Raw genomic sequence first — 25,715 nt, forward strand, 5'->3', positions numbered from 1 at the left:
CGAGGTTATGATCTGAAATTGTTGAACTCGATATTGAGTCCGGAAGGCTGTAACGTGCCTGATCGGAAGATGAGGTGCTGTTCCTCGAGCTTACGCTGGGTTTCCGTGGAACAATGCAAGAGCCCGAGGACGGTGAGGTCTGTGTGGGAATGGGGCGGTGAATTAAAACGACAGGCGACCGGAAGCTCGGGGTCACCCTTACGGACTGAATGGAGGTGTTCCACAAAGCGGTCACCCAATCTGGGTTTGGACTCAGCAATGTAGAGGAGACCACATCGTGAGCAGCGAATTCTCTCTGGATCCACTCGATCAACATTTTTCATAATTTTAAAGCCCTCTATTAGGTCACCCCTCAGCCTTCTTTTTTCAAGAGAAAAGAGACCCAGCCTGTTCATCCTTTCCTGATATGTATACCCTCGCATTTCTGGTATCATCCTTGTAAATCTTCTCTGCACCCTCTCCAGTGCCTCTATATCCTTTTTATAATATGGCGACCAGAACTGTACGCAGTACTCTAAGTGTGGTCTAACCAAGGTTCGATACAGGTTTAGCATAACTTCACTACTTTTCAATTCAATCCCTCTAGAAATCAAACCTCGTGCTTGGCTTGGTTTTTTATGGCCTTGCTAACCTGTGTCGCAACTTTTAGTAATTTGTGTATTTGTACTCCGAGATCCCTTTGCTGCTCTACCCCACCTCGAGTCGCACCCTCCAAGTGATAAGTGACCTCCCCATTCTTCCTACCAAAATGTAATACCTCATATTTATCTGTTCAGCCTTGGTCACTCTGCAAAAACTCTGAAATGTTTAATAATGAAATCAGGGAGTCAAAAAGCTCAGGTGAGGCAGTTTAAAAAGACAGTCCCTGACCAGAGATTGCTGGATGCTGACACTCGGTGCTCACGAGGATAGAATGTCCCATTCCCCAGGCACGGACATCCAGCACCTCGATCACAGCAAAAATTCACAAAACAATGGCAATATAACTTGGAGCAGAGACGGTTAAGTGGAGCTCTGATCAAGGTGCTCAAAATTATGAGGGGTTTTGATCGAGCAAACAAGGTGAAGCTGTTGTCACTGGCAGGAGGGTCGGTAACGAGAGGACACAGATTTCAGATCATTGGCAAAAGAATCTAGAGAGGAAATGAGGAGACTTTTTTTTTTACACAGCGAATTGTGATGATCTGGAATGCACTGCCTGAATGGGAGGTGGAAGCAGATTCAATAGTAACTTTCAAAAGGGAATTGGATATATACTAAAGGCAGAAATTTGCAGGGCAGTGGGACTAATTGCATCACTCTTTCAGAGAGCCAGCAGCAGCACGATGGGCCGAAAGGCATCCCACTGTGTTCTATGATTCTATAACATCAGCTTCTCTCTGCACACGGGCACAGAGAACAGGGAATAATCTTTAAATCCAGCCCAGTTATTGGGGGCTTTTAACATTAACAAGCCCCAGTTGCCTGAATGGTTCAGTCCTGGATGTGATTAAAGGCATCGGAAACAGTGGAATCGACCCACCGCAGTCACACTGTGGACACTCTGGTGTGTCAGCGGGTGGGATACACCAGGGAATCCCTTTCCACACATAGGTTGACTCTAATGATCAGGAGTCCCAGGGTTTCGGACACCAGATAATCAAGCTCACAAAAACACAAATTGTCTCTCCAGGCTTTATTAAGAGCGCTGCATAACACAGATCAGGTGATAATTCCCTCAATCTGGAGAATAGAAGTACAGTGGATTCACGCGCAATCTTCTCGAGTCTGTTCCAACTGACAACGGCTTAAGTGGCCTGTTCTTATACACAAGCTTGGTTACCGCTCAGGAAATGGGATTGTTTGGACCCGTCTGTTGACCGCCTCCTGAACTCCTGCTAATTCAGGGAATTTAGTCCATCTGTGACCAGACTATAACCACAAGCCCGTCTGGTTATCACACCTATACGGTCCATGAGGTTATTATTAGATTCACACCCAGACGTTGTGCCTTCACTTGTCTGGCACTTCATCCCATAACACGGGTACAGGGGCTCAGTAATGTTTCATTCATCAGAAAAAGACAAAGTACAATATACTGGTCAGCTTAACAGAATCTAATCATATTTAAAGGGGCCATCAATATAAAATAGTCTCTGATAGATCAAGTAAGGAATTCAGGAGAAATTTCTTTACCCAGAGAGTGGTGAGAATGGGGAACTCGCTACCACAGGGAGTAGTTGAGGTGAACAGCATAGATGGATTTATGAGAAAGCCACACAAGGGAGAAAGGAATGGGAGGATGTGTTGATCGGGTTAATTGAAGTAGGGTGGGTGTGGAGCATAAACACTGGCATGGACCAGTTGGGCCGAATGGCCTGTTTCTGTGCTGTACATTCTATGTAACACCATGAACAGTCAATCGAAGGGAATCATCAGCACAACAGTCTTAAAGATTAAACAGCAGTCCAAGAATTTCTGAAACATTCATCCATTCCATGTTCAGGTCGCCCCAGCTACAGAACAGTGTGAACTCGCTGGTGTGTCAGCAGGTGGGATGACCGAGTGAATCCCTTCCCACACACGGAGCAGGTGAACGGCCTCTCCCCGCTGTGAACTTGTTGGTGTTCCAGCAGTCTCAAGGACAGAGTGAATCCCTGCCCACACATGGAGCAGGTGATCAGCCGCTCCCCAGTGTGAACAACCTGGTGTGCCGTCAAATGTCCAGAGCGTTTAAAGCTCTTCCCACAGTCAGAACACTTAAATAGTCTCATCAGTGTGAACTTGCTGGTGTCTCAGCAGGTTGGATGACGAAGTGAATCCCTTCCCACACACGGAGCAGGTGAACGGCCTCTCCCCAGTGTGAACTTGTTGGTGTGTCAGCAGTCTCGAGGACAGAGCGAATCCCTGCCCACACACTGAGCAGGCGAACAGCCGCTCCCCAGTGTGAACTCGCTGGTGTTCTTTCAGATCCCGAGAGCTTTTAAAGCTCTTCCCAGTCAGAACACTTAAATGGTCTCTCATCAGTGTGAACTTGCTGGTGACTCAGCAGGTTGGATGACGAAGTGAATCCCTTCCCACACACGGAGCAGGTGAATGGCCTCTTTCCTGCTCTCTCCAGCTGGTGTCCCTTCAGCTCCTGGGACCTTTTAAAGCTTTTCCCACAGTTGGAATGTTTCACCAGCCTCTCCTCAGTGTGAACTCGCTGGTGTGCCAGCAGATTAGAGGACCGACTGAATCCCTTCCCACACACTGAGCAGGTGAACATAATCTCTCCTGCTCTCTCCAGCTGGTGTCTCTTCAGGTCCTGGGACCTCCCACACTCAGACCATTTAAAAGGTCTCTCATCAGTGTGAACTCGCTGGTGTGCCAGCAGATTGGGGGAGCGATTGAATCAGGTCCTGATGAATCGAGTGACTCTGTCTGATCTTGAACTGATGTTTGGTCTGAGCTTCCTGTCTGTAAATGCTCCACTTCTAAAACCCTGCAAAAGGAGTTTAGAAAGGGGTAAGAGGGAGAACGATAGCAAAATACTGCAGATGTTGGAAATCCGAAATAACAACAGAAAATGCTGGAAAAACTCAGCAAGTCAGGCAACATCCGTGGAGAGAAATTTGAGTTGACGTTTCGGGTTTGACCCTTCTTCAAAACTGGAGAGAAAAGGAACTAGATCGAAGGCAGGGCTGCGATCGGACAAAAGAATAAAAGAACCAAAAGAAGTAAAAGAGATTAGAAGTTAGACGAGATGGTAATAGGCTGTGATTAGGTGTAAAGTGTACTGGCAGGGCAAAAGATAGCTGCCAGGTGTGAGAGAGAAACAAAAGGAAAGGGGGGGGGGGAAGGAAAGGAGTGGAAAAATATAAGTGAAAATGAAATGGGGGCCGAGGTTATGATCTGAAATTGTTGAACTCGATATTGAGACCGGAAGGCTGCAGAGTGCCTAATCGGAAGATGAGGTGCTGTTCCTCGAGTTTACGTTGAGCTTCCGTGGAACAGTACAAGAGGCCAAGGACGGTGAGGTCCGAGTGGGAATGGAGCAGTGAATTGAAATGACAGGCGACCGGAAGCTCGGGGTCACCCTTACGGACTGAACGGAGGTGTTCCGCAAAGCGGTCACCCAATCTGCGTTTGGTCTCCCCAATGTAGAGGAGACCGCATCGTGAGCAGCGAATACAGTATACTAGATTGCGAGAAGTACAAGTAAATCGCTGTTTCACCTGGAAGGGGTGTTTGGGGCCCTGGACAGTGGGGAGGGGGGAGGTATAGGGGCAGGTGTTACATCTCCTCCGCTTGCACGGGAAGGTGCCAGGCGAAGGGGAAGGGCTGTTTGGGGTGATAGAGGAGTGGACTAGGGTGTCTCGGAGAGAGCGGTCCCTGCGGAATGCTGAAAGGGGAGGGGAGGGGAAGATACGTTTGCTGGTGGGATCACTTTGGAGGTAGCGGAAATGCCGGAGGATGATCCGTTGAATGTGGAGGCTGGTGGGGTGAAAGGTGAGGACAAGGGGAACCCTATCGTGGTTCCGGGAGGGAGGGGCAGGGGTGAGGGCAGAGGGAGAATGTTGCCTCATGTCCCCCTTTCCCAGCCCAGGGGCAGTGAAGCTGATTTTCAGGCCCCAGCTGCTGCACAGGTTACATACGAACATACGAATTAGGAGCAGGAGTAGGCCATTCGACTCCTTGAGCCTGCTCTGCCATTCAATAAGATCATGGCTGATCTGATTACTCCACATTCCTGCCTACCCCCGATAACCTTTCACCCCATTGCTTATCAAGAATCTATCTACCTCTGCATTAAAAATATTCAAAGACTCTGCTTCCACCGGCCTCTGAGGAAAAGAGTTCGAAATACTCACAACCGTCTGAGAAAAAATTTCTCCTCATCTCGGTCTTAAATGGGCGATGCCTTATTTTTAAACAGTGACCCCGAGTTCCAGATTCTCCTGTGGTAAACCACTGTTATTGTTGTTCACCGTTGTTGTTGTTGTTGCACACTGTTGTACCTATGCATGCCTCAGCATGTCTCCGCCCCTGGCTCCACCCACAGGCTCAGGCATAAAGGTGATTGCCCTGCAGCCCCCTGCCTTCTTGGAACCCAGTCAACCACGAGAGGCATGCTCTGTTCTTTGCTAATAAAAGCCTTTAGTTACTCTCCTAACTCTCCGTCTTTTATGAGTAATTGATAGCGCATCAATTTTATTAGCAAAAACAAAATGTCGGCAGCAGGAGCTGCTGCGAGCCCTCAGACCAACATGCCTGGACCTAGACCCCCAAGAATCGGGTTCGGCTACCAAATTCGCGCATTGGCTGCGTTGCTTCAAGGCCTACCTGCAAGCCTCAACCGTGACCCTGGACGAAAACAAGCTGGAAATCCTGGCCTCAAAGGTGAGCCACCAAGTTTATACAATATTCCAGGACGCGATGACTATCGATCTGCTAAAAGGGCAATACGCACGCCCGGTAAATACGGTCTATGCCAGGCACCTCTTAAGATCCCGCAGACAGCAGCCCGGGGAATCGGTGGAGGCCTTCCTACGGGCACTACGGATACTCGGCCGAGGCTGCGATTGCAAAGAAGTATCAGCCGCAGCACACACGGAGGGACTGATCCGAGATGCTTTCGTTGCGGGCCTAAGGTCTGACTACTCCCGGCAGAGACTGTTGGAAAAGGGAGAAATGGACCTGAGAAAGGCAGTGTCCCTCGCGCTCTCGCTCGACGTGGCCCACAGGAATATGGACGCCTTCTCCCCTAACCGCTCCGCAACGTGGACGCCACAACCTTGGGTCATGGGACCGCCACCTTCAACTGCTGCTGCGATGTCCAAGGCACAGAAATGTTATTTTTGTGGCCAGGCAAAACACCCCAGAGCACGCTGCCCGGCGAGAAACGCTACCTGCTCCGGCTGCGGGAAGAAAGGACACTATGTCAGCGCCTGCAAAGGTAAAACCGCTAACGCCAGCAGCGCCGCGTGTGAACCGTGGGGGCAGCCATCTTGTCCGCCATCTTGGGCTCCCCCAGCCGCGTGGGGATTGGGATCATGGGCGCCGCCATCTTGGAGGTCTCCAACTTCAACCACGGGGGACTCGGACTCAACCACCGCCTCATCTGACGACCACATCGACTTGCTCGACCATACGCTGGCCTCCGTGACGCTGGACCAATCTCTCCCTCATCAACTGTCCAGGTCCATGATGGACATTACGGTAAACAGCCGCGCCACTACCTGCCTTTTTGACAGCGGGAGCACGGAGAGCTTTATCCACCCCGACACGGTGCGCAGTTACTCTCTCCCGGTCCTGCCGACGCGCCATCGGATCTCTTTGGCTTCCAAAGCCCAGTCAGCGGACGTCGGTGGCTACTGTGTCGTTACCCCTTCAGTAAGGGGCACAGAATACAAACATTTTAAACTCCTGGTCCTGCCCCATCTCTGCGCTGCCGTTCTACTGGGGTTGGATTTTCAGAGCCACCTTAAGAGTGTCACATTAGCATACGACGGACCCCTCCCCCCACTCACAGTCTGCAGCTAGCAGCTTTTAAATCGCCCGCCGCGCACCATTTGCAGCCTCTCCACCCTTAAAGTCCCCCCCCACTCCTTGTTCGCTAACCTCACCCGCGACTGTAAGCCCATCGCTACCAAAAGCAGGCGTTAGTGCCGGGGATAGGAGCTTCATTAAATCCGAGGTAGCGAGACTCCTGAAGGAAGGGATTATTGAAAGTAGCACCAGCCCGTGGCGAGCACAAGTGGTGGTAGTGAAGACTGGCGAAAAACAGCGCCTAGTTATTGACTACAGCCAGACGATCAATCGCTACACCCAGCTAGATGCATACCCACTCCCCCGCATATCTGACATGGTCAATCAGATAGCACAATACCGGGTGTTCTCGATGATTGATCTGAAGTCGGCATACCACCAGCTCCCCATCAGGGCTGAGGACCGCCAGTACACAGCTTTTGAAGCTGACGGCCGTCTCTACCACTTCCTCAGAGTTCCCTTCGGCGTCACCAACGGGATTTCAGTCTTCCAACGGGAGATGGACTGGATGGTTGACCAGAACGCGCTCCAGGCCACTTTCCCCTATCTAGACAACGTCACCATCTGCGGCTGCGACCAGCAGGACCATGATGTTAATCTAGAGAAATTCCTCCGTACGGCCCAGCGGCTGAACCTAACATACAACAAGGACAAATGTATGTTTCGTACCAAGCGCCTTGCCATTCTCGGCTGTGTAGTGGAGAACGGAGTCATTGGCCCCGACCCCGACAGGATGCGCCCCCTTATGGAGCTCCCCCTCCCCCACTGCCAAAAAGCACTGAAGAGATGCCTAGGGTTTTTCTCGTACCATGCTCAGTGGGTGCCCAACTATGCGGACAAAGCCAGACCCCTCATCAAGTCCACCTCCTTCCCCATGGCAGCAGAGGCCTGTGCAGCCTTCACTCTCATAAAAAGAGATATTGCGAGGGCCACGATGCACGCAGTGGACGAGTCCATCACTTTCCAAGTGGAGAGCGACGCATCCGACTTTGCCCGAGCTGCAACCCTTAACCAGGCGGGGAGACCCGTGGCCTTTTTCTCAAGGATCCCCCAGGGCCCCGAGATTCGACACTCCTCTGTCGAAAAGGAGGCCCAGGCCATTGTGGAAGCTGTGCGACATTGGAGGCATTACCTGGCCGGAAAACGATTTACCCCGCTCACTGACCAGCGTTCAGTAGCTTTTATGTTTAATAATAAGCAGAGGGGCAAAATCAAGAACGACAAGATCTTGAGGTGGAGAATCAAACTCTCCACCTACAATTAAGATATCTTGTACCGGCCCGGGAAACTCAATGAGCCCCCAGATGAACTATCACGTGGTACATGCGCCAACGCGCAGGTCGATAGACTGAAGACCCTCCACAATGACCTCTGCCACCCGGGGGTCACCAGGTTTTTTCACTTCATCAAATCCCGTAACCTGCCCTACTCCATCGAGGAGGTCAGGACCATGACCAGGAACTGCCAAATCTGTGCCGAGTGCAAACCGCATTTTTATAGGCCAGACAGAGCAAGCCTGATCAAAGCCACGCGCCCCTTTGAACGGCTGAGCGTCAATTTTAAAGGGCCCCTCCCCTCCTCCGATCGCAATGTGTACTTCCTCAACATAATTGACGAGTACTCCCGTTTCCCATCCCTTGCTCAGACATGACCAGTACCACGGTCATTAAATGTCTGAATGACCTCTTCGCCTTGTTCGGTTTCCCTAGCTATATTCATAGCGACAGGGGCTCATTCTTTATGAGCGACGAACTTCGGCAGTACCTGCTCTCGAGAGGTATTGCTACAAGCAGGACCACCAGCTACAATCCCCGGGGGAATGGCCAGGTGGAAAGGGAGAATGCAACGGTCTGGAAGGCAGTCCTTTTAAACTTGAAATCTAAGGGCCTTCCGACCTCTCGCTGGCAGGAAGTCCTCCCTGCGGCGCTCCATTCCATTCGGTCACTGCTCTGTACAGCCACCAATGCTACCCCTCACGAGAGAACGTTCTCCTTCCCCAGGAAGTCCACATCGGGGATCTCGTTACCGACATGGCTGACTTCTCCAGGACCCGTCCTACTGTGGAAGCACGCGAGGTCCCATAAGACGGACCCCCTGGTCGAGAGGGTGAGCCTCCTCCATGCCAACCCTCAGTACGCTTACGTGGTGTACCCGGACGGGCGGGAGGACACAGTCCCCACACGAGATCTCGCACCTTCGGGTGCCCCTGAAACACTACCATTGCCATCCACCACTACCCACAACCCAACCCCGCTAGACGGCATGCCGCAGCCCCAGGACCCGTCATTGACCACCCAACCAATCAATGAGACGCCAGATTCAACGTTGGATGCTGCACCATCACCGCCGCCACCACGACGATCAGGACGGCATACAAGGCCACCTGATAGACTTACTTACACGAACCTTTAGTACACTTCACCCCGCCGGACTCAATTTTAAACAAGGGGTGAATGTGGTAAACCACTGTTATTGTTGTTCACCGTTGTTGTTGTTGCACACTGTTGTACCTATGCATGCCTCAGCATGTCTCTGCTGGCTCCGCCCCTGGCTCCACCCACAGGCCCAGGTATAAAGGTGATTGCCCTGCAGCCCCCTGCCTTCTTGGAACCCAGTCATCCACGAGAGGCATGCTCTGTTCTTTGCTAATAAAAGCCTTTAGTTACTCTCCTAACTCTCCGTCTTTTATGAGTAATTGATAGCGCATCACTCCCACAAGAGGAAACATCCTCTCCACATCCACCCTGTCCAAACCCCTCAGGATCTTATATGTTTCAATCAAGTCACCTCTTACTCTTCTAAACTCCAGCAGATACAAGCCTAGCCTGTCCAACCTTTCCTCATAAGACAACCCGCCCATTCCAGGTATTAGTCTAGTAAACCTTCTCTGAACTGCTTCCAACACATTTACATCCTTCCTTAAATAAGGAGACCAATACTGTACACAGTACTCCAAATGTGGTCTCACCAATGCCCTGTATAACTGAAGCATAACCTCCCTACTTTTGTATTCAGTTTCCCTCGCAATAAACAATAACATTCTATTAGCTTTCCTGATTACTTGTTGTACCTGAATACTAACCTTTTGCGATTCATGCATTAGGACACCCAGATCCCTCTGCATCTCAGAGCTCTGCGATCTCTCACCATTTAGATAATATGCTTCTTTTTTATTCTTCCTGCCAAAATGGACAACTTCACATTTTCCCACATTATACTCCATTTGACAGATCTTTGCCCACTCAATTAACTGATCTATATCCCTTTGTAGCCTCCTTATGTCCTCTTCACAATTTACTTTCCTACCTATCTTTGTGTCATCAGCAAATTTAGCAACCATGCCTTCGGTCCCTCCATCCAAGTCATTTATATATGTAATACCCACTGGAAATGTTATGTACGCTAAGTATGGTTATCAATCTTGAACTTAGACACTGTATTATCATTGTTATAAATCCCTGGGTTAAAGTTGCCCATGTGAAGGCACGGCAAGAACTTTTAAGGACACAATGTGACTAAGAGCAGACTTTCCATAATTCTGCACCAGTATCAACTGTTGCAGACAGTCAGGCTGCGCAGTCTCCAGGCAGAAACCCCAGGAGGAAGGGGTGGAGTCGGGGTTTTCGAGCGGGAAAAAGGGAGCGACTGGAAGAGGGCAGGAGCTCTGAAAAGAGGGCTCAGGAGGCAAATGGCTGCCGCATCCCGTCCCGGGTTTCCAAACTCGGCCGCCGCCCTTCGTATTAGTAGCTCTGCATCCAGAATTCAAAGTGGGATTCAGTGATCGTGAAGAGAATTCAACGAAGGGGTTCGGAGTCGTAAGTCTTGCAGACATTATACATACCATGAGCTCCAACCTAAGCGCGCCAACGAAAGAGTGCACTCGAATTTGGACACAGGGATAGATTCTCCTTTGAATCCATGTAAATGGAGAATGTATGTTTATTATGTCTAGATGCATTCTAATGTATGCAAATGTCTAATTTAGTTCATTGACCTGTAATCTTCTTATACTGTCTGACGTTAAAACTATAAAGTAAGATAATTAGAATTAAGCCATTGTAGTAGTGATCTCCTTACTGGACTATAGAATACTGTCTACAACAGAGACCACATCTCACATATATCTAGAGAACCGTGAAGGGGTTACATATATATTGTAAAAAGTTGAGGTCCCAGCACTGATCCCTGTGGCACACCACTCGTTACATCTTGTCAACCAGAAAATGACCCATTTATGCCTACTCTCTGTTTCCTATTAGCTAGCCAATCTTCTATCCATGCCAATATGTTACTCCCTAAACCATGAGCTTTTATTTTCCGCAGTAACCTTTGATGTGGCACTTCATCAAATGCCTTCTGGAAATCTAAGTACAGTACATCCACCAGTTCCCCTTTATCCACAGCATATGTTACTTCCTCAAAGAACGCCAATAAATTGGTTAAACATGATTTCCCTTTCACAAAACCATGTTGACTCCGCTTGATTACAGTGAACTTTTCCAAGTGCCCTGCTATAACGTCTTCAATAATAGCTTCTAACATCTTCCCGATGACAGATGTTAAGCTAACTGGCCTGTAGTTTCCTGCTTTCTGTCTCCCTCCCTTTTTGAATAAAGGAGTTACATTCGCTATTTTCCAATCTAATGGAACCTTCCCCGAATCTAGGGAATTTTGGCAAATTAAAACCAATGCATCAACTATCTCACTAGCCACTTCTTTTAAGACCCTAGGATGAAGTCCATCAGGCCCCGGGGACTTGTCAGCCCACAGCTCCAACAATTTGCTCAGTACCACTTCCCTGGTGATTGTAATTTTCTTGCGTTCCTCCCTCCCTTCCATTTCCTGATTTACAGCTATTTCTGGGATGTTACTTGAATCCTCTATAGTGAAGACCGATGCAAAATAACTGTTCAATTCAACTGCCATCTCCTTATTTTCCATTATTAATTCTCCAGACTCACTTTCTATAGGACCAATGCTCACTTTGTCAACTCTTTTCTTTTTTAAATATCTATAGAAAATCTTATTAACTGTGTTTATATTTCTAGCTAGCTTTCTCTGGGACTCTCATTTTTCTCTCCTTATTAATCTTTTAGTCATTCTTTGCTGTTTTTTATATTCTGTCCAATCTTCTGACCTGCCAGCCATCTTTGCACAATTATATACTTTCTCTAAGTTTGATGCTATCTTTAACTTTCTTAGTTAACCACGGATGGTGGGTCCTCCCCTTGGAATTTTTCTTTCTCGTTGGAATGTATATATTCTGTGTATTCTGAAATATCCCCTTAAATGTCTGCCACTGCAACTCTATTGACCTCTCCCTTAACCTAATTTGCCTGTTCACTTTAGCTAGCTCTGCTTTCATGCCCTCATAATTGCCCTTATTTAAGTTTAAAATACTAGTCTTGGACCCACTCTTCTCTCCCTCAAACTGAATGTAAAATTCAATCATATTATGATCGCTGCTACCTAGGGGCGCCTTCACTATGAAGTCATTAATTAATCCTATCTCATTGCACAATACCAGGTCTAGAATAGCCTGCTCTCTGGTTGGCTCCAGGACGTGCTGTTCTAAGAAACTATCCCAAAAAGATTCTATGAACTCCTCATCTAGGCTACCTTTGCCCATCTGATTTTTCCAGTCTATATGTAGATTAAAATCCCCCATGATTATAGCCATACCTTTCTGACAAGCTCCCGTTTTGTTTTCCTTTATACTCCATCCTACCGTGTGGTTACTGTTAGGGGGCCTGTACACCACTCCCACAAGTGACTTCTTGCCTTTATCATTTCTCATCTTAACACGCAGGTGCAGCAAGCAATTAGGAAAGCAAATGGTATGTTAGTCTTTATTACAAGAGGATTGGAGTATAAGAGTAAAGAAGTCTTACCGCAATTATATAGGGCCTGGAGTATTGTGTACAGTCTTGGTCTCCTTACCTAAGGACGGATATACTTGCCTTAGAGGGAGTGCAACAAAGGTTCACCAGACTGATTCCTGGGATGGGGGGATTGTCCTATGAGGAGAGATTGAGTAGACTGGGCCTATATTCCCATGAATTTTGAAGAATGAGAGGTGATGTCATTGAAACATCTACAATTCTTACAGGGCTCGACAGGGTAGATGCTGGGAGACTGTTTCCCCTGGCTGGGGAGTCTAGAACCAGGGGTCACAGTCTCAGAATAAGGGGTCGGCCATTTAGGACTGAGATGAGGAGAAATTTCTTCACTCAGAGGGTGGTGAATCTTTGGAATTCTCTGCCCCAGAGGGCTGTGGAGGCTCAGTCATTGAGTATAATCAAGGCTGAGATCGATAGATTTTTGGACTCATGGGGAATCAAGGGATATGGGGATTGGGCGGGAAGGTGGAGATGAGGTAGAAGATCAGCCATGATCTTATTGAATGGTGGAACAGGGTCAAAGGGCCGAATGGCCTGCTCCTGCTCCTATTTCTTATGTTCTTAAGAAAGCTGTTTGCTATAGCCTGCTGCCCCACGACAAATACACAGAGGATTTCAGTTACGTGGAGAGACTGGAGAAGCTGGGATTGTTTTCCTTGGAGCAGAGAAGGTGCAGCGGAGATTTAATGGAGGTGTTCAAAACATGAAGGGTTTTGATAGAGTAAATAGGAGCATGGGAACAGGAGGAGGCCATTCAGCCCCTCCAGCCTGTTCCGCCATTCAGTGAGATCATGGCTGATCTGTGTCTTAACTCCACCCACCTGCCTTGGCTCCATATCCGTTTGCTCCCTTGTCTAGCAAAAATCTATCGCTCTCGGATTTTAAATGATTAATTGAGCTGGCATCGACTGCTTTCTGTGGGAAAGGGTTCCACACTTCTACCACCCTTTGTGTGAAGAAGTGTTTCCCAACTTCTCTCCTGAATGGCCTGGCTCTGATTTTAAGATGATGTCCCCTTGTCCTCGACTGCCCCACCGGCGGAAAAAGTTTCTCTCTATCTACTTTACCAATTCCTTTCAAAATCCGAAAATCCTCAATCACTCCTTAACCTTCTAGATTCCAGGGAACACAAGCCTAGTTTATGTAACCTCTCCCTCATAATCTAATCCTTGGAGCCCGGGTAACATTCTGGTCAATCTGTGCTGCACTCCTTCCAAGGCCAGTATATCCTTTCTGAGGTGCGGTGCCCAGAATTGTACACAGTGTTCCAGGGAGTTCCTGGGAGTTACTGTGCGTAGGTCCCTGAAGGTGGTGGGACATATTGAGAGAGTGGTTAACAAAGCATATGGGATCTTGGGCTTCATAAATAGAGGTATTGAATACAAAAGTAGAGAAGTTATGCTGAACCTTTATAAAGCGCTGGTTAGGCCACAACTGGAGTATTGCGTCCAGTTCTGGTCACCACACTTTAGGAAGGATGTGAAGGCCCTTGAGAGGGTGCAGAGGAGATTTCTCAGAATGGTTCCGGGGATGGGGGCTCTTAACTACAAGGACAGGTTGGAGAAGCTGGATTTGTTTTCATTAGAGCAAAGGAGGTTGAGGGCTGATTTGATAGAGGTGTACAAGATTATGACGGGTTTGGATAGGCTAGACGGGGAAAGGCTGTGCCCACGAGTTGATGGTACAAGGACTAGGGGACACAGATTTAAGGTTTTGGGCAAGAGATACGGCGGTGGGGGGGGGGGGGGGGGGGGGGGGAACTTTTGTACGCAGCGAATGGTGAGGACCTGGAACTCGCTGCCGACGGAAGTGGTGGAAGCGGAGACACTCAATGTTTTCAAGGGGAGACTGGATAGGCACTTGAGGGAAATAAACTTGCAGGGCTACGGGGATAGAGCGGGGGAATGGGACTGACTGGATTGTATACAGAGAGACGGCATGGACTCGATGGGCCGAATGGCCTCCTGTTGTGTCGTTATGACTCTGTCACTCTCTGGGGTCTAACCAGGGCTTTGTATAGCTGTAGCTTATAAGGAGAAACTGTTTCCAGTGGCAGGAGGGTCGGTAACCAGAGGACACAGATATAAGGTCATTGACAGAAGAACCAGAGGCGAGGTGAGGAGAATTTTATTGACGCAGCGAGTTGTTGTGATCTGGAATGCGCTGCCTGAAAGGGCGGTGGAAGCAGAGTCAATAATAACGTTCACTGGGGAATTGGATAAATACTTGAAGGGGAAAAATTTTCAGGGCTATGGGGACAGAGCAGGGGAGTGGGACTAAATGGAGAGCTCTTTCAAAGAGCCGGCACAGGCACGATGGGCTGAATGGCCTCCTTCTGTGCTGTCTGATTCTAGGAGCCACTCCTAGAGTGGAGTGGTGCCCGCAGGGATCGCTTGGCAGGAAATTGGGAGGAGGTGGTTCACACGCAGACAGCACCTGATTTCGAGACGCTGTCCTTTTAAAATTGGTCCTCCACAGGCAAGGAAGGACTCGGTCCCTTTAATGAAAATCACATTGAAAAGAAGTGTCCCTGTCCCTTTAAGAGCCGTCCACACACCACTCCCACCTTTTTCTTAAAGTCTTTGAAATTAATAATAAAAGTTAATGCAGAAAACATGTGTGTGTCTGACTGTATTTTAGTGAGTATCTGTGTCTGTGTGTCTGTCTGACTGTATGTGTGTGTGTCTGTGTAGAATAGCATCATAGAATGATACAGCACAGAAGGAGGCCATTCGGCCCATCGTGCCTGTGCCGGCTCTTTGAAAGAGCGATCCAATTAATCCCACTCACCCTGCTCTTTCCCCAAAGCCTTGTAAATGTTTTCCCTTCAAGTATTTACCTCAATCTCTTTTGAATTATAATATTGAATCTGCTTCCACCGCCCTTTCAGGCAGCGCATTCCAGATCACAACAACTTGGTGTAAAAATCTGTTTCCTCGTGTCACCTCTGGTTCTTTTGCCAATCGCCTTAAATCTGGTTTCTGTCCCTTCAGCCATTGGAAACGGTTTCTCCTTATTTACTCTCTCAAAATCCATCCTGATTTTGAACAACTCTATCAAATCTCCTCTTAATCTTCTTTGCTCCGAGGAGAACAACCCCAGCTTCTCCCGTCTCTCCACGTAACTCAAGTCCCTCATCCCTGGTCCCATTCTAGTAAATTTCTTCTGCACCCTCTCCAAGGCCTTGACATCCTTCCTAAAGTGTGGTGCCCAGCGGAAGCCTAGCCAGTGTTTTATAAAGGCTTAGGGTAACCTGCTTGCTTTTGTACTCTATTCCTCTATTAATAAATTCAAGGATCCTGAATGCTTTTTTAACAGCCTTCTCAACTTGTCCTGCCACCTTCTAAGATTTGTGTACATACACCCCGAGGCCTCTCTGTTCCTGCACCCTCTTTAAAACTGGACCATTTAGTTTATATTGCCTCTCCTCATTCTTCCTACCAAAATGAATCACATCACACTTCTCTACATTAAATTTAATCTGCCACATTTCTGCCCATTTCACCAGTCTGGCTACATCCTCCTGAAGTCTGTTACTATCCTCATTGTTTGCTACATTTCCGAGTATCGTGTCATCTGTAAATTTTGAAATTTTGCCCTGGATCCCCAAGTCCAGGCCATTAATATATATCAAACAAAGCAGTGGTCCGAATCAATGTTCACATTAAGTTGCGCGGCCACGCAGCGGTCTGGAGGTCCCGCGCAGCCGGCTCACCACCCTATAAATGGAATAAACGCGCATGCGCGGAAATTTGAATGGGCCGTGCAGCCCGTTAAAGGGGCCACGCACCTCAAAAAAAGAGGGAACATTGGTCCTAATACCGACCCCTGGGGAACATCACTGTTTACCTCCCTCCAGTCTGAAAAGCAACCGTTCACCACTACTCTCTGCTTTCTGTCCCTTGGCAGAAAATTGGGAGGGGGCGAGTGCAAACAGCACCTGATTTCTCGCTAAGGACTCAGGGGAGCAGGGGATTTGCCCTACTTTAAATGTCAGTTTCTTACATATACATTAATAAAAAGTGAGACGCTGTCCCTTTAAAAATCGGTCATCCACAGGGACGCGGTCCCTTTAATGAAAAAATCATAGAAAAAGAGAACGCCTGTCCCTTTAAGTGAACCCCCACCACTCCCATATTTCTCTTAAAGTGCTTGAAATTAATAATTAAAAACGCAGTAAATTAATATTTAAAAAATTAACTCGGAGTAAAAATATTTTTACTCACATTTGCTCCACAGGGTTTCTTCACAGAATCACAGAAACCCCACAGTGCAGATAGAGGCCATTTCGGCCCATCGAGCCTGCACTGACACATATCCCACCCGATCCCCGTAACTCCTACACCAACACATATCCTACCCTATCCCCGTAACCCCATGTATTTAATCCCCCTAACACTAAGGGTCAATTTTATCATAGCCAATCAACCTAACCTGCACATCTTTGGACTGTGGGAGGAAACCGGGGCACCCGGAGGAAACCCTCTTGTTTCTGTTTCATCAATTTAAAAACAAACTGCTTTTTTTATGATCAGCCATGATCTCATTGAATGGCGGAGCAGGCTCAATAAGGTCCCACACAAGAGATTAGCGTGCAAAATTAAGGCACATGGGATTGGGGGCAAGGTATTGACTTGGATAGAGAACTGGTTGGCGGACAGAAAGCAAAGAGTTGGAATAAACGGGTCGTTTTCCGAGTGGCAGGCAGTGACTAGTGGGATACCGCAAGGATCGGTCCTAGGACCCCAGCTGTTCACAATATATATTAATGATCTGGACGAGGGAATTGGATGTAATATCTCCAAATTTGCAGACGACTCAAAGCTGGGCGGGAGGATAAGCTGCGAGGAGGATGTCGGGAAACTCCAGTACGATTTGGACAGGTTGGGTGATTGGGCAGAAGCATGGCAGATGCTCTATAATGTGGATAAATGTGAGGTTATCCACTTTGGTGGCAAAAACAGGAAGGCAGATTATTATTTGAATGGCAATAGATTGGGAGAAGGGGAAGTGCAAAGAGACCTGGGTGTCCTTGTGCACCAGTCGCTGAAGGTAAGCATGCAGGTGCAGCAGGCGTTAAGAAGGCAAATGGTATGTTGGCCTTCGTAGTGAGAGGGTTCGAGTACAGGAACAAGGATGTCTTGCTACAGTTGTACAGGGCCTTGGTGAGACCGCACCTTGAGTATTGTGTGCAGTTTTGGTCACCATACCTGAGGAAGGACGTTCTTGCCATGGAGGGAGTGCAGCGAAGATTCACCAGGCTGATACCTGGGATGGCAGGAATGACGTATGAGGAGAGATTGTGTCGATTGGGCTTGTACTCACTGGAGTTTAGAAGATTGAGAGGGGATCTCATTGAAACCTATAAAATTCTGTCAGGTCTGGACAGACTAGATGCAGGAAGGATGTTTCTGATGGCCGGGGAGTCCGGAACCAGGGGTCATAGTCTAAGGATAAGGGGTAAGCCATTTAGGACTGAAATGAGGAGGAATTTCTTCACCCAGAGAGTGGTGAACCTGTGGAATTCTCTGCCACAGAGGGCGGTGGAGGCCAGTTCATTAAATATATTCAAGAAAGAGTTGGATATGTTTCTTGAGGCTGAAGGGATCAAAGGATATGGGGAAAAGGCAGGGACAGGGTACTGAATTTGGATGATCAACCATGATCACATTGAATGGTGGAGCAGGCTCAAAGGGCCGAATGGCCTACTCCTGCTCCTATCTTCTATGAAGGGCCGAATGGCCTACTCCTGCTCCTATCTTCAATGTTTATATGTTTAAAACAAGTATCTTCTGTAAAATAAAATTAGTTTGAGCTGTAAAATGGGAAAGGAACATTAAAAATAAACTTTCCCAGGATCACAGATTCTGACCAGGCCGCATTACAAAATGGCGGCGGGCCGATCCCAGGTCCCGCCTCCTCCCTCGCCGCGATTGGTTGGAGGACCAAAGCCCCTCGGTCGGTCCTCCAAGCTCCGCCTCCCCTCGCTCATTGGTGGAGAGCTGCGTCAGTCAGTGCACGCCGGCGACGTCATGACGTTCCAGGGTGAGCAGTTGGAGCAGGCGGGAAATTAAATTCATTTAAATTAAATCTCCCGTCAGCCTCCTCTGTCCCAATGAGGCGGCGCAAGTCCCGCCGCTCGGGCTCCCCGATTGGTTGGAGGACCCGCCGCCGGCTCGCTCCTCCAGCCCCGCCCCGCTCGCTCCCTATTGGTCGGAAGCTCCCGTCAATCGGGCCTGGGTCCTATCTTCTATGTACTTTCAGTGATTACTTTTATAAACTGGTTTTACAGGAAATTAGAAGCGATGGGGAGAGATTTGAAGACACTCGGTCCCTTTGTGACTCGAAAGTTGCAGCTGACACCGCGCATGCGCTCCATGGCCCCGCCCTCTCCTGCTCCACAGGCGACCGGCTCGCACCGCGCATGCTCAGCACAACCCCAGGGCCCCTGTCAATCATCCTCCCACTCTGATCAGGCCCCGCTCCCTCCCCCTATTCCGCATGCGCCGCCAAGCCCCGCTCTCGAAGTTGAGCCGCTAACGCGCCTGCGCAGGGCCTCCGATTCTGGGTCGGCCCGGGCAACCGCAAGAGTCCGGATCACCGGCGGAAAGTGAGTTTTATCAGGGTTTTTTTTTTATATATAGCGGAGAGAAGCGCGGGCGGGGAGATAAATAAAAAGAAAATACAAACCGCACCCTCCCCGCACCAAGCGGAGTGGATTGAGCGGCCGCAGCCCCTTCTCTGAATGGCCTCCTCTTGTGATGACGTCACAACCGGGCCCCAGTCTCAGCGCCGGGGAGGAAGGTCCTGCCCCCTAGCCGCGCCGCCATTGATTGGAGGACCAGGCCGCCTAGTTCAGTTCTCCCAGCTCAGCCCTCTTCCTATTGGTCAGCGCTCCCGTCAGTCAGAATCACATTGCTCCGACTCACTCCGCCACCCCGCGTGGGTCAATCCGCTCCATTCGGCGACCACGGAGGTCACGCCCGCCCCTCAGGTTTGCTTTTTCTGGTATTTTACTTAATAATCTCGTTCTCCGCTTCCCCCCCACCTCGATTTAAATCGATTCCACAACACTTTACCCGGCCGCTGATTTCGCCTCTTTCCCGGGCCGACTTCCATCTTCTCCCCAGAGCCCTCACGCAGGCGTACTGGCAGCCTCGTTCTGTGGTGGGGCCGAATGAGCATGCGCGGCCCCGCCTCTCCACATTTAAAGGGACACCCACCCCGTCCACATTTAAAGGGACACACACCACCTCCACATTTAAAGGGACACCCACCCCGCCACATTTAAAGGGACACCCACCTCCTCCACATTTAAACGGACTCCCTCCCCCCCCTCTCATGTCCACTACTCACAGAAATCACAGAAATCCCCACAGTGCAGATAGAGGCCATTTCGGCCCATCGCGCCCTATCCCCGTTACCCCACGTATTTAATCCCCCTAACACTAAGGGTCAATTTATCATAGCCAATCATCCTAACCCGCACATCTTTGGACTGTGGGAGGAAACCGGAGCACCCGGAGGAAACCCACGCAAACACGGGGAGAATGTGCAAACTCCACACAGACAGTCACCCGAGGCCGGATTCGAACCGGGGTCCCTGGCGCTGTGAGGCAACAGTGCTAACCACTATGCCACCGTACTGTGGAGGAGGAATTCCTTGAGTGTTTACGGGATGGTTTCCTGGACCAATATGTCGAGGAATCAACCAGAGATCAGGCCATCTTAGACTGGGTCTTATGTAACAAGAAATCTTGTAATTAGCAATCTTGTTGTACGAGGCCCCTTGGGTCGGAGTTATCATAATATGATCGAATCCTTCATTAAGATGGAGAATCAAGTTGTTGACTCAGAGACGAGGGTCCTAAATTTAAATAAAGGAAACTACGATGGTCTGAGGAGTGAGTTGGGTAGGATTGATTGGGGAATGTCACTCAAAGGGTTGACGGTGGATAGGCAATGGCAAACATTCAAAGACCGCATGGATGAACTACAGAATTTGTTCATCCCAGTTTGGCATAAAAATAAAACTAAAGAGGTGACTCAACCGTGGCTAACAAGGGAAATTAGGGATAGCATAAGATCCAAGGAGAGGACATATAAATTCGGCAGTAAAAACAGTAAACCTGAGGATTGGGAGCAGTTTAGGATTCAACAAAGGAGGACAAAGAGATTAATTAAGAAGGGGAAAATAGAATATGAGAGTATGTTTGCAGGGAACATAAAAACTGACTGTAAAAGCTTTTATAGATATGTGAAGAGAAAAAGAACATAAGAAGTAGGAGCAGAAGTAGGCCATATGGCCCCTCGGGCCTGCTCCGCCATTCAATAGGATCATGGCTGATCCGAACCTAGACTCACGTCCACTTCCCTGCCCGCTCCCCATAACCCCTAATTCCCTTATCAGTTAGGAAACTGTCTATCTCCGTTTTAAATTTATTTAATGTCGCAGTTTCCACAGCTATCTCAGGTAGCAAATTCCATAGATTTACCACCCTCTGAGTGAAGAAGTTTCTCCTCATCTCAGTTTTGAAACAGCAGCCCCTTATTCTAAGATTATGCCCCCTAGTTCTAGTCTCACCCATCAGTGGAAACATCCTCCCCGCAGCCTCCCGATCCTCAGGTTTACTGCTTTTTCTGGCCAATTGATATGTCCTCTCCTTGGATCTTATGCTATCCCTAATTTCCCTTGTTAGCCACGGTTGAGTCACCTCTTTTGTTTTATTCTGAATTCCAATGAGTAGAGGCCCAACCTACTCAACCTTTCCTCATAAGTCAACCCCCTCATCTCCGGAATCAACCGAGTGAACCTTCTCTGAACTGCCTCGAGAGCAAGTATATCTTTTCTTAAATATGGAAACCAAAACTGCACGCAATATTCCAGGTGTGGCCTCACCAGTCCCCTGTATAACTGAAGTAAGACTTCCCTGCTTTTATACTCCATCCCCCTTGCAATAAAAGCCAAGATTCCATTGGCGTTCCTGATCACCTGCTGTACCTGCATACTAACCTGTGTTTCATGCACCAGGACCCCCAGATCCCTTTGTACTGTAGCACTTTGCAGCTTCTCTCCATTTAGATAATAACTTGCTCTTTGATTTTTTCTGCCAAGGTGCATAACCTCACACTTTCCAACATTATATTCCATCTGCCAAATTTCTGCCCACTCACTTAGCCTGTCTATGTCCTTTTACAGGTTTTTTATGTCCTCCTCACTCACTGCTTTTCCTCCCATCTTTGTATCATCGGCAAACTTGGATATGTTGCACTCGGTCCCCTCCTCCAAATCGTTAATATAGATTGTAAAGAGTTGGGGTCCCAGCACTGATCCCTGCGGAACACCACTAGTTACTGATTGCCAACCCGAGAATGAACCATTTATCCCAACTCTCTGTTTTCTGTTAGATAGCCAATCTTCCACCCATGCCAGTATATTACCCCCAATCCCATGATTTTTTATCTTGCGTAGTAATCTTGTGTGGCACCTTGTCAAATGCCTTTTGGAAGTCCAAATACACCACATCCACTGGTTCTCCTTTATCCACCCTGTTTGTTACATCCTCAAAGAATTCGAGCAAATTTGTCAAACATGACTTCCCCTTTATAAAACCATGCTGACTCTGTCCGATTAAATTATGCTTATCCAAATGTCCTGTTACTGCTTCCTTAATAATGGACTCCAACATTTTACCAACCACAGATGTTAGGCCAACTGGTCAATAGTTTCCAACCTTTCGTCTCCCTCCCTTTTTAAATAAGGGCATTACATTAGCAGTTTTCCAATCTGCTGGGACCTTGCCTGAATCCAGGGAGCTTTGGAAAATTACCACCAATGCATCCACAATCCCCACTGCTACCTCTCTCAAGACCCTGGGATGTAAGCCATCAGGTCCAGGGGATTTATCCACCTTAAGTCATTCAATGGCATTACCATCGCTGAATCCCCCACTATCAACATCCTGGGGGTTACCATTGATCAGAAACTGAACTGGACCAGCCATATAAATACTGTGGCTACAAGAGCAGGCCAGAGGCTGGGAATTCTGCGGCGAGTGTCTCACCTCCTGACTCCCCAAAGCCTTTCCACCATCTACAAGGCACAAGTCAGGAGTGTGATGGAATACTCTCCACTTGCCTGGATGAGTGCAGCTTCAACAACACTCAAGAAGCTCGACATCATTCAGGATAAAGCAGCCCGCTTGATTGGCACTCCATCCACCACCTTCAACATTCACTCCCTCCACCACCGGCGCACTGTGGCTGCAGTGTGTACCATCTACAAGATGCACTGCAGCAGCTCCTTCAACAGCACCTTCCAAACCCGCGACCTCCACCACTTAGAAGGACAAGGGCAGCAGACGCATGGGAACATCACCACCTACAAGTTCCCCTCCAAGCCACACACCATCCTGACTTGGACCTGTATCGCCGTTCCTTCACTGTCGCTGGGCCAAAATCCTGGAACTCCCTTCCTAACAGCATTGTGGGTGTACCTACACCATATGGACTGCAGCGGTTAAAGAAGGCGGCTCACCACCATCTTCTCAAGGGCAATTAGGGATGGGCACTAAATGCAGGCCTAGCCAGCCAGCGACGCCCACATCCCATCAATGAATAAATTTTTTTTTTTTAAAGTCCCATTATCTTACTGAGTACCATCTCCTTAGTGATTTTAATCGTATTTAGCTCCTCCCTCCCATAGCCTCCTGTTTTTCCAGTGTTGGGATATTTTTAGTGTCCTCTACTGTAAAGACTGATACAAAATATTTGTTCAGCGTTTTTGCCATCTCCATGTTCCCCACTACTGACTTCCCAGTCTCATCCTCTAAGGGACCAACATTCACTTTAGCCACCCTTTTTCTTTTTATATAACTGTAGAAACTCTTGCTATCTGTTTTTATATTTTTTGCTAGTTTACTTTCATAATCTATCTTCCCTTTATTAATTAATGTTTTAGTTATTCTTTGCTGGCTTTTAAATACTTCCTAATCTTCTATCCTCCCACTAGATTTGGCTACTTTATATGCCCTTGTTTTCAGTCGGATACTATCCTTTATTACTTTACTTAGCCACGGATGGCTGTCTTTTCTTTTACGCCCCTTTTTCCTCAGTGGAATATATTTTTCTTGAAAGTTGTGAAATATCTCCTTGAATGTACACCACTGCTCATTTACCGTCTTGCACCTTAATCTATTTTCCAAGTCCACTTTAGTCAACCCTGCTCTCATACCTTCATAGTCTCCTTTATTTAAGCTTAGTACGCTGGTTTGAGACCCAACACTCTCACCCTCCAACTGAATTTGGAATTCAACCATGTTATGGTCACTCATTCCAAGGGGATCCTTTACTAGGACATTTTTTATTAATCCTGTCTCATTACACAGGACCAGATCTAAGATTGCCTGGGACAGTGTAGAGGGAGCTTTACTCTGTATCTAACCCATGCGCTACCTGCCCTCATGAGCAACTTTGGCTAGGGTAAATAAAATCAGAGAGTTAAATGCGTGGCTCAAAGACTGGTGTGGGAGAAATGGGTTTTGCTTCTTGGGACACTGGCACCAGTACTGGGACAGGAGAGAGCTGTTCCGTTGGGACGGAGTTCACTTGGCCAGTGCTGGGACTAGAATCCTCGCGAATCGAATAACTAGGGCTGTAGAGAGGGCTTTAAACTAATTAGTGGCGAGGAGGTTTCAAGAGAGCCTGGTTGGTTCAGTAACATACTGCTCAAGGAACCCGTCCCTAATGCACTCTATGAACTCTTCCTCAAGGCTGCCCTGCCCAATTTGATTTGTCCAGTCAATATGAAAGTTAAAATCTCCCATGATTATAGCTGTTCCCTTATTACAAGCCCCAACTATTTCCTAATTTATACTCCGACCAATAGAGTTGCAACTGTTAGGAGGCCTATAGACTACGCCCACTAGTGACTTTTTCCCCTTATTATTCCTTATTTCCACCCAAACCGTTTCACTATCCTGATCCTTTGACCCAATATAATTTCTCACTATTGCAGTGATTCCATCCTTTATTAACACATCCACCCCACCTCCTTTTCCTTCCTGGCTGTCCTTCCTAATAGTCAAATACCCTTGGATGTTTACTTCCCAGTCATGGTCACCCTGCAGCCATGTCTTCGTAATGGCCAACAGATCATACCCATGTGTAGTTATTTGTACCGTCAACGCGTCTATTTTGTTACGAATGCTGCGTGCATTCAGATAAAGAACTTTTAAACATGTTTTGTGACAATTTATTCCTGCTTTTACCCCCTTTACTATTTTACCTTTATCTTTTTATATTCTGTCCCTTCCTGACACGCTCTGGTTTTTAATTCCCCCACTGCTACCTTGCTCTATTGCCTTCTCCGCTGACATTTTTATTTTTCGCTCTCTTCAAACCTCCCCCCCACTAATTAGTTTAAAGCCCTCTCTACAGCCCCAGTTATTTGATTCGCCAGGATTCTGGTCCCAGCACTGGCCAAGTGAAGTCCGTCCCAACGGAACAGCTCTCTCCTGTCCCAGTACTGGTGCCAGTGTCCCAAGAAGCAAAACCCATTTCTCCCCCACCAGTCTTTGAGCCACGCATTTAACATTCTGATTTTATTTACCCTAGCCAAATTTGCTCGTGAGGGCAGGTACAGCACGGGTTAGATACAGAGTAAAGCTCCGTCTACACTGTGCTATGAAACACTCCCAGGGCAGGTACAGCATGGGTTAGATACAGAGTAAATCTCCCTCTACACTGTCCCATCAAACACCCCCAGGGCAGGTACAGCACGGGTTAGATACAGAGTAAAGCTCCCTCTACACTGTCCCATCAAACACACTCATGGAAGGTACAGCACGGGTTAGATACAGAGTAAAGCTGCCTCTACACTGTCCCATCAAACACTCCCAGGGCAGGTACAGCACGGGTTAGATACAGAGTAAAGCTCCCCCTACACTGTCCCATCAAACACTCCCAGGGCAGGTACAGCACGGGTTAGATACAGAGTAAAGCTCCCTCTACACTGTCCCATCAAACACTCCCAGGGCAGGTACAGCACGGGTTAGATATAGAGTAAAGCTCCCCCTACACTGTCGCATCAAACACTCCCAGGGCAGGTACAGCACTGGTTAGATACAGAGTAAAGCTCCCTCTACACTGCCCCATCAACCACTCCCAGGGCAGGTACAGCACGGGTTAGCTAAAGAGTAAAGCTCCCTCTACACTGTCCCATCAATCACTCCCAGGGCAGGAACAGCACGGGGTAGATACAGAGTAAAGCTCCCTCTACACTGCCCCATCAACCACTCCCAGGGC

At 48.2% G+C, this 25,715-nt stretch overlaps 1 protein-coding gene and 1 pseudogene across 3 annotated transcripts in view; both read right to left on the minus strand.

Annotated features, from left to right (window-relative positions):
- LOC147118291 (uncharacterized) overlaps positions 1-25,715 on the minus strand; it is a 277,499-nt gene that overhangs the window by 20,529 nt on the left and 231,255 nt on the right. The gene's annotated exons all lie outside the window — the stretch shown is intronic.
- Positions 1,692-19,447, minus strand: LOC147118292 (uncharacterized; annotated as a pseudogene). Its single transcript, XR_015077896.1, has 2 exons — positions 19,106-19,447; positions 1,692-3,463 (listed from the first exon to the last, which is right to left on the minus strand). The product of XR_015077896.1 is annotated as an uncharacterized LOC147118292 (transcript).

The sequence above is a fragment of the Somniosus microcephalus genome, chromosome 4 (genome assembly GCF_052327205.1).
Source record: "Somniosus microcephalus isolate GS21.2 chromosome 4, FLI_Smic_1.0, whole genome shotgun sequence".
NCBI lineage: Eukaryota > Metazoa > Chordata > Chondrichthyes > Squaliformes > Somniosidae > Somniosus > Somniosus microcephalus.